This window comes from Delphinapterus leucas, chromosome 1 (assembly GCF_059928025.1).
Source record: "Delphinapterus leucas isolate spDelLeu-1000000601 "Yukka" chromosome 1, BTC_Dleu_Yukka2, whole genome shotgun sequence".
Classification (NCBI taxonomy): domain Eukaryota; kingdom Metazoa; phylum Chordata; class Mammalia; order Artiodactyla; family Monodontidae; genus Delphinapterus; species Delphinapterus leucas.
The window spans coordinates 90,984,776-90,993,355 of record NC_143129.1 but is presented as its reverse complement, the minus strand read 5'-3'; positions in this window follow the sequence as shown (position 1 = coordinate 90,993,355).

Sequence of the window (8,580 nt, the reverse complement as noted above, 5' to 3'; positions counted from 1 at the left end):
GTACTGGCATAAAGACAGACATATAGATCAACAGAACAGAATAGAGAGCCCAGAAATAAATCCTCGTATATATGGTCAAATGATCTTCAACAAGGTTACCAAGGCTACACAAAGGGAGAAAAGAGTCTCTTCAACAAATGGTGTTGGGAGAACTGGATATCCACATGCAAAAGAATGAAATTGGACCCTTACCTTACACCATATACAAAACTGACTCAAAATGGACAAAAGACCTAAATGTAAAGCTATAAAACTCTTAGAAGAAAACATAAGGCAAAAGCTTCACAACATTGGCTTTGGCAATGATTTTTTGGATATGACACCAAAGGTACAGGCAACAAAAGAAAAAATAGGTAAATTCGATTTCATAAAAATAAAATTTTGTTTGCATCAAAAGAAATTATCAACAGGGTAAAAAGGCAATCCACAAAATGGGAAAAAATATTTGCAAATCATATATCTGATAAGGGATTAATATCCAGAATATATAGAGGACTTCTAAAGGTCAACAAGAAGAAAACAACCAACGCAAATTAAAAAGACGCTAATGACTTAAATAGACATTTCTCTGAAGAGGTATACAAATGGCCAATAAGCACAAGAAAAGATGCTCAACATCACTAATCATTAGGGAAATTCAAATCAAAACTACAATTAGATATTACCTCACACCCATCAGGATGGCTACTATCAAAACAACAAAATAACAAGTGTTGGTAAGGATGGGGAGAAATTTCAACTCTTGTGCACTCTTGGTGGGAATGTAATATGGTATAGCTGCTGTGGAAAGCAGTTCCTCAAAAAATTAAAACTAGAACTACCCAGCAATTCCACTTCTGGTTATATATCCAGAAAAAATATTTGCACATCCATGTTTAATTTCAGCATTATTCACAATAGCCAAGAGGTAGAAGCAACCCAAGCGTCCATCAATGTAAGAATAGGTGAAGAAAAGGTAGTATATATGCAAAATAAAATAGTATTCCTGGGCTTCCCTGGTGATGCAGGTGGTTAAGAATCCACCTGCCAACGCAGGGGACATGGGTTCGAGCCCTGGTCCGGGAAGATCCCACATGCCTCGGAGCAACTAAGCCTACGCACCACAGCTGCTAAGCCTGCGCTCTAGAGCACGCAAGCCACAACTATCTAGCCCATGTGCCACAACTACTGAAGCCTGTGCTTAGATCCCGTGCTTCTCAAAAAGAGAAGCCAACGCAATGAGAAGGCCGTGCACCACAACGAAGAGTAGCCTCTGCTCCCCACAACTAGAGAAAGCCCGTGCAGAACAACGAAGACCCAATGCAGCCAAAAGTAAATAGATAAATACATAATTTTTAAAAAAAATAGTATTCAGCCTTAAAAAGGAAGGGAATTCTGCAATATGCTATAACATGGATGAATTTTGAGGACATTATACTAAGTGAAATAAGCCAGTCACTAAAAGACAAATACTGTATAATTCCACTTATATGAGGTACTTAGAGTAGTCAAAATAATAGAAGCAGTATAATTTTGGTTTCCAGGGCCTGTGGGAGGGGTAAATTGGGAGTTAATGTTCAATGGGTATAGAATTTAAGTTTTACAGATGAGAAGAGTACTGGAGATGAATGTGGTAATGGTAGAACAGCATTATGAATGTATTTAATACCCCTGAACTGTATGCTTAAAAATGGTTAAAATGGTAAATTTTATGTTATGTGTACTTTACCACAATTTTTTAAAACTGGGGAAAAAAATCCAGAAAGTAGAATGGTGGTTTGCAGGGCTGGGTTGGTGGGGGTAGAACTGGGGAATTGTTTAATGGGTATAAAGTTTCGATTTTGCAAGATGAAAAAATTCTAGGGATCTCTTGCACAACAATGAGTATGTAGTAAACACTATGGAACTGGACACTTAAAAATGGTTAAGATGGAACAAAATTAATTAGGCAATTCATTATAACTGAATCACTTTGCTGTACACTAGAAACTAACACAACACTGTAAATCAACTATACTTCAATAAAATAAAATTTTAAAAATATTAGGCAATTCATGTTTCCAAGAAGCAAACATCTTCAAATATTATTATCAAAGAAACCAAAGCATCACTGCAGATTACTCCCTTGGTATTGTCTCCATGTGAAGAGAATAACAGAAATAAAAGTCATATGATGTGTGAAACTTAAAGCTTTGTGGAGACTCAGGCACCAGCTCTGAAGTGACCTAATCAGAAGTATCTGTTATATGTAGTCAGTGCCATATTAATGAAGAGAATAAACAACTTCAAAATGGTCAAATATCCTGACTTTATATAAATGTATCTAAACATAAAATAGCAATTTGCTTTCCTTTTAGGTACAGGTATATTAAAAAGTTGAATGATCAGTCTCTTTCATCTCAACCAGGAGTTTACAGATTTTTTTTTTTTCTGAAAGAATGGCTTTTTAGGTAGTAAGGTTTGTACTTTTTTTTTTTAAACATCTTTATTGGAGTATAATTGCTTTACAGTGGTGTGTTAGTTTCTGCTGTATAACAAAGTGAATCAGCTATACATATACATATATCCCCATATCTCCTCCCTCTTGCGTCTCCCTCCCTCCCACCCTCCCTATCCCACCCCTCTAGGTGGTCACAAAGAACCGAGCTGATCTCCCTGTGCTATGCGGCTGCTTCCCACTAGCTATCTATTTTATGTTTGGTAGTGTATTTATGTCCATGCCACTCTCTCCCTTTGTCACAGCTTACCCTTCCCCCTCCCCGTATCCTCAAGTCCATTCTCTAGGAGGTCTGCGTTTTTATTCCCGTCTTGCCCCTATGTTCTTCATGACCACTTTTTTTTTTTTAGATTCCATATATATGTGTTAGCATATGGTATTTGTTTTTCTCTTTCTGACTTACTTCGCTCTGACTCTAGGGGTTTCCACCTCACTATAAATAACTCAATTTCATTTCTTTTTATGGCTAATATTCCACTGTATATATGCTACATCTTCTTTATCCATTCATCTGTTGATGGACACGTAGGTTGCTTCCATGTCCTGGCTATTGTAAATAGAGCTGCAATGAACATTTTGGTACATGACCCTTTTTGAATTATGATTTTCTCAGGGTATATGCCCAGTAGTGGGATCGCTGGGTCATATGGTAGTTCTATTTCTAGTTTTTTAAGGAGCCTCCCTACTGTTCTCCACAGTGGCTGTGTCAATTTATATTCCCACCAACAGTGCAAGAGGGTTCCCTTTTCTCCACACCCTCTCCAACATTTACTGTTTGTAGATTTTTTGATGATGGCCATTCTGACCGGTGTGAGATGATATCTCATTGTAGTTGTTTTTTTTTTTTTTTTTTTTTGCGATACACGGGCCTCTCACCGTTGTGGCCTCTCCCGTTGCGGAGCACAGGCTCCGGACGCGCAGGCTCAGCGGCCATGGCTCACGGGCCCAGCCGCTCCGCGGCATGTGGGATCTTCCCGGACTGGGGCACGAACCCGTGTCCCCTGCATCGGCAGGCGGACTCTCAACCACTGCGCCACGAGGGAAGCCCCTCATTGTAGTTTTGATTTGCATTTCTCTAATGATTAATGAGGTTGAGCATTCTTTCATGTGTTTGTTGGCAATCTGTATATCTTCTTTGGAGAAATGTCTATTTAGGTCTTCTGCCCATTTTTGGATTGGGTTGGGTTTTTTTTGATATTGTGCTGTATGAGCTGCCTGTAAATTTTGGAGATTAATCCTTTGTCACTTGCTTCATTTGCAAATATTTTCTCCCATTCTGAGGTTTGTCTTTTCGTCTTGTTTATGGTTTCCTTTGCTGTGCAAAAGCTTTTAAGTTTCATTAGGTCCCATTTGTTTCTTTTTGTTTTTATTTCCATTTCTTTAGGAGGTGGGTCAAAAAGGATCTTGCTGTGATTTTTGTCATAGAGTGTTCTGCCTGTGTTTTCCTCTAAGAGTTTGATAGTGTCTGGCTTTATATTTAGGTCTTTAATCCATTTTGAGTTTATTACTGTGTATGTTGTTAGGGAGTGTTCTCATTTCATTCTTTTACATATAGCTGTCCAGTTTTCCCAGCACCACTTATTGAAACGCTATCTTTTCTCCACTGTATATTCTTGCCTCCTTTATCAAAGGTAAGGTGACCATATGTGCGTGGGTTAATATCTGGGCTTTCTATCCTGTTCCATTGATCTATATTTCTGGTTTTGTGCCAGTACCATACTCTCTTGATTACTGTAGCTTTGTAGTATAGTCTGAAGTCAGGGAACCTGATTCCTCCACCTCCATTTTTCTTTCTCAATATTGCTTTGGCTATTCGGGGTCTTTTGTGTTTCCACACAAATTGTGAAATTTTTTGTTCTAGTTCTGTGAAAAATGCCAGTCGTAGTTTGATAGGGATTGCATTGAATTTGTAGATTGCTTTGGGTAGTAGAGTCATTTTCACAATGTTGATTCTTCCAATCCAAGTACATGGTATATCTCTCCATCTCTCTGTATCATCTTTAATTTCTTTCATCAGTGTCTTATAATTTTCTGCATACAGTTCTTTTGTCTCCTGAGGTAGGTTTATTCCTAGGTATTTTATTCTTTCTTGTTGCAATGGTAAATGGGAGTGTTTTCTTAATTTCACTTTCAGATTTTTCATCATTAGTGTATAGGAATGCAAGAGATTTCTGTGCATTAATTTTGTATCCTGCTACTTTACCAAATGCATTGATTAGCTCTAGTAGTTTTCTGGTAGCATCTTTAGGATTCTCTATGTATAGTATCATGTTATCTGCAAACAGTGAAAGCTTTACTTCTTCTTATCCGATTTGGATTCCTTTTATTTCTTTTTCTTCTTTCATTGCTGTGGCTAAAACTTCCAAAACTATGTTGAATAATGGTGGTGAGAGTGGGCAACCTTGTCCTGTTCTGGATCTTAGTGGAAATGCTTTCAGTTTTTCACCATTGAGGACGATGTTGGCTGTGGGTTTGTCATATATGGCCTTTATTATGTTGAGGAAAGCTCCCTCTATGCCTACTTTCTGGAGGGTTTTTATCATAAATTGGTGTTGAACTTTGTCAAAAGCTTTCTCTGCATCTACTGAGATGATCATATAGTTTTTCTCCTTTAATTTGTTAGTATGGTGTATCACATTGATTGATTTCTGTATAGTGAAGAATACTTGCATTCCTGGGATAAACCGCAGTTGATCATGGTCTATGATACTTTTAATGTGCTGTTGGATTCTGTTTCCTAGTATTTTGTTGAGAAGTTTTGCATCTATGTTCATCAGTGATATTGGCCTGTAGTTTTCCTTCTTTGTGACATCTTTGTCTGGTTTTGGTATCAGGGTGATGGTGGCCTCATAGAATAAGTTTTGGAGTGTTCCTCCCTCTGCTATATTTTGGAAGAGTTTGAGAAGGATAGGTGTTAGCTCTTCTCTAAATGTTTGATAGAATTCGCCTGTGAAGCCATCTGGTCCCGGACTTTTGTTTGTTGGAAGTTTAAGTAAGTTGTTTAATCACAGTTTCAATTTCAGTGCTCGTGACTGGTCTGTTCATATTTTCTATTTCTTCCTGGTTCAGTCTCGGAAGGTTGTGCATTTCTAAGAATTTGTACATTTCTTCCAGTTTGTCCATTTTATTGGCATATAGTTGCTTGTAGTAATCTCTCATGATCCTTTGTATTTCTGCAGCGTCAGTTGGTACTTCTCCTTTTTCATTTCTAACTCTATTGATTTGAGTCTTCTCCCTTTTTTTCTTGATGAGTCTGACTAATGGTTTATCAATTTTGTTTATCTTCTCAAAGAACCAGCTTTTAGTTTTATTGATCTTTGCTATCGTTTCCTTCATTTCTTTTTCATTTATTTCTGATCTGATCTTCATTTCTTTCCTTCTGCTAACTTTGGGGTTTTTTGTTCTTCTGTCTCTAATTGCTTTAGGTGTAAGGTTAGGTTGTTTATTTGAGATGCTTCTTGTTTCTTAAGGTAGGATTGTATTGCTATAAACTTCCCTCTTAGAATTGCTTTTGCTGCATCCTATAGGTTTTGGGTTGTCGTGGTTTCATTGTCATTTGCTTCTAGGGATTTTTTGATTTCCTCTTTGATTTCTTCAGTGATCTCTTGGTTATTAAGTAGTGCATTGTTTAGTCTCCATGGGTTTGTATTTTTTACAGATTTTTTTCCTGTGATTGATATCTAGGCTCATAGCGTGTGGTCAGAAAAGATACTTGATATGGTTTCAATTTTCTTAAATTTACCAAGGCTTGATTTGTGATCCAAGATATGATCTATCCTGGAGAAAGTTCCATGAGCACTTGAGAAGAATGTGTATTCTGTTGTTTTTGGATGGAATGTCCTTTAAATATGAGTTAAGTCCATCTTGTTTAATGTATCATTTAAAGCTTGTGTTTCCTTATTTATTTTCATTTTGGATGATCTGTCCATTGGTGAAAGTGGGGTGTCAAAGTCCCCTACTATGATTTTGTTACTGTTGATTTCCCCTTTTATGGCTGTTAGTATTTGCCTTATGTATTAAGGTGCTCCTATGTTGGGTGCATAAATATTTATAATTGTTATATCTTCTTCTTGGATTGATCCCCTGATCCTAATGTAGTGTGCTTCTTTGTCTCTTGTAATAGTCTTTGTTTGAAAGTCTATTTTGTCTGTTATGAGAATTGCTACTCCAGCTTTCTTTTGATTCCATTTGCATGGAATATCTTTTTCCATCCCCTCACTTTGTCTGTATGTGTCCCTAAGTCTGAAGTGGGTCTCTCGTAGACAGCATATATACGGGTCTTGTTTTTGTATCCATTCAGTCCGTCTGTCTTTTGATTGGAGCATGTAATCCATTTACATTAAAGGTAATTATCGATATGTATGTTCCTATTACCATGTTCTTAATTGTTTTGGGTTTGTTATTGTAGGTTTTTTCCTTCTCTTGTGTTTCCTGCCTAGAGAAGTTCCTTTAGCATTTGTTGTAAAGCTGGTTTGGTGGTGCTAAATTCTCTTAGCTTTTGCTTGTCTGTAAAGGTTTTAATTTCTCCATCAAATCTGAATGAGATCCTTGCTGGGTAGAGTAATCTTGGTTGCAGGTTTTTCCCCTTCATCACTTTAAATATGTGCTGCCACTCCCTTCTGGCTTGCAGAGTTTCTGCTGAAAGATCAGCTGTTAACCTTATGGGGATTCCCTTGTATGTTATTTGTTGTTTTTCCCTTGCTGCTTTTAATATTTTTTCTTTGTATTTAATTTTTGATAGTTTGATTAACATGTGTCTTGGCGTGTTTCTCCTTGGTTTTATCCTGTATGGGACTCTCTGTGCTTCTTGGACTTGATTAACTATTTCCTTTCCCATATTAGGGAAGTTTTCAACTATAATCTCTTCAAATATTTTCTCAGTCCCTTTCTTTTTCTCTTCTTCCTCTGGGACCCCTATAATTTCAATGTTTGTGCATTTAATGGTGTCCCAGAGGTCTCTGAGACTGTCCTCAGTTCTTTTCATTTTTTTTTCTTTATTTTGCTCTGCAGTAGTTATTTCCACAATTTTATCTTCCAGGTCACTTATCTGTTTTTCTGCCTCAGTTATTCTGCTATTGATCCCTTCAAGAATATTTTAAATTTCATTTATTGTGTTGTTCATCAATGTTTGTGTGCTCTTTAGTTCTTGTAGGTCCTTGTTAAACGTTTCTTGTATTTTCTCCATTCTATTTCCAAGATTTTGGATCATCTTTATTATCATTATTCTGAATTGTTTTTCAGGTAGACTGCCTATTTCCTCTTCATTTGTTAGGTCTGATGGGTTTTTTGCCTTGCTCCTTCATCTGCTGTGTGTTTCTCTGTCTTCTCATTTTGCTTAACTTACTGTGTTTGGGGTCTCCTTTTCGCAGGCTGCAGGTTCTTAGTTCCCATTGTTTTTGGTGTCTGTCCCCAGTGGCTAAGGTTGGTTCAGTGGGTTGTGTAGGCTTCTTGGTGGAGGGGACTAGTGCCTGTGTTCTGGTGGATGAGGCTGGATCTTGTCTTTCTGGTGGGTAGGTCCACATCTGGTGGTGTGTTTTGGGGTGTCTGTGGCCTTATTATGATTTTAGGCAGCCTCTCTGCTAATGTGTGGGGCTGTCTTCCTGTCTTGCTAGTTGTTTGGTATAGGGTGTCCAGCACTGTAGCTTGCTGGTCGTTGAGTGGAGCTGGGTCTTGGTGTTGAGATGGAGATCTCTGGGAGATTCTTGCCGTTTGATATTACGTGGAGCTGGGAGGTCTCTTGTGGACCAGTGTCCTGAACTTGGCTCTCCCACCTCAGAGGCACAGCCCTGATGCCTGGCTGGAGCACCAAAAGCCTGTCATCCACATGGCTCAGGATAAAAGGGTGAAAAAAGAAAGAAAGAAAGAAAGAAGATAAAATAAAATAAAGTAAAATAAAATAAAGTTATTAAAATAAAAAATAATTATTAAAAAATATTTTTAAGTAATAAAAAAAAGAAAGAAGAGATCAACCAAACCAAAAAAGAAATCAACCAATGATAACAAGTGCTAAAAACTACACTTAAAAAACAAACAAACAAAATAATGGACAGACTGAACTCTAGGACAAATGGTAAAAGCAGAGCTATACAGACAAAATGACACAC